We start from the raw sequence: 1036 nt of genomic DNA, 5'->3' as shown, positions 1-1036 counted from the left end.
TCGTCTGGGTCCTGTTTTGACAGCAAACATGTCTCGGTCTGTCAGAAATAGAACCATCGTTGATTATTCACAGTTTTAGGAATTTGATGATGCTGATGAAGATTATGGCAGAGATTCGGGTTCTCCAGCTAAGAAAGAAAATGCGATCATCTCCTCGAGAAGCTAAAAATAAGGGGCAGTCTGCAAAGACTTCACAGGAAGACAGTGAGGACTTGGATGATAAAGATTTGAAGACTAAAAAGGATGACTGTCACTCAGGAGTTGATCGTGAAGATGAAAAAGATCATAAAAATGTACGCCACCAATAACAGGCAGCTTCTAAAGCAGTTTCTAAGCAGAGAGAAATGTTCATGTAAGATGAAGGCAGTGATGAAGAACAAGAGGAGGAGAGGAGGAACCATTCCAAGAAAAAGATTTGGCAGTGATGAAGACTTCCTAATGGAATACGATGACGACAGTAACTATGCAGTTCAAAAAAGAAAAACAAAAAAGTGGCTAAGAAATCCAAACCTGAGCGAAAAGAAAAGAAAATGCCCAAATCCAGTGTTTTGGCAACAGTGATGCCAAGTCCAATGAAAGGCAAGGAGAAAGTGGGTCGTCCCACAGGTTCAAAGACACCAAAGGAAAGAACTCCTTTCCCCAAAGAAGACGATGAGGAACCAGAAAACCCTTCAGAAAAGAAAACATCTGTCAGTCCTCCACTAGAAAAATCTGGGGATGAAGGGTCTGAAGATGAAGCACAGTCTGGGGATGATTAAAAGTGATGATGGTTTGGGGAGAGATTTTATTAGCAAAAAAAGAAAGAGAACCTCCTTAAGATAAAACGGTTTGGCTATGGCTTTAAAGATGACCTTTGAATGTTTTCTTCCATTTGTTGAAGATAATATTTTCTCTCTCTCTCTCTCTTGATCACAAAACAAAATCTTTGTATGTGTAAGTTACTTTTTGGATGCTGTCTTCTCTCCCCATCCCCCACCCCCCAGTCTCCAATGAAAGCCATGCTAAATGAATCACAGGATTGAGGGCTCCATCTCTT

General features: G+C 40.6%; 1 pseudogene; it reads left to right on the top strand.

Annotated features, from left to right (window-relative positions):
* Nucleotides 1–28: 28 nt before the first annotated feature.
* On the top strand, nucleotides 29–758 carry LOC102832682 (annotated as a pseudogene).
* Nucleotides 759–1036: the final 278 nt, after the last annotated feature.

Source organism: Chrysochloris asiatica, unplaced genomic scaffold, assembly GCF_000296735.1.
Source record: "Chrysochloris asiatica unplaced genomic scaffold, ChrAsi1.0 scaffold00010, whole genome shotgun sequence".
In the NCBI taxonomy this organism is placed as follows: Eukaryota; Metazoa; Chordata; class Mammalia; order Afrosoricida; family Chrysochloridae; genus Chrysochloris; species Chrysochloris asiatica.
This window is presented reverse-complemented; position numbering and strand designations above follow the sequence as displayed.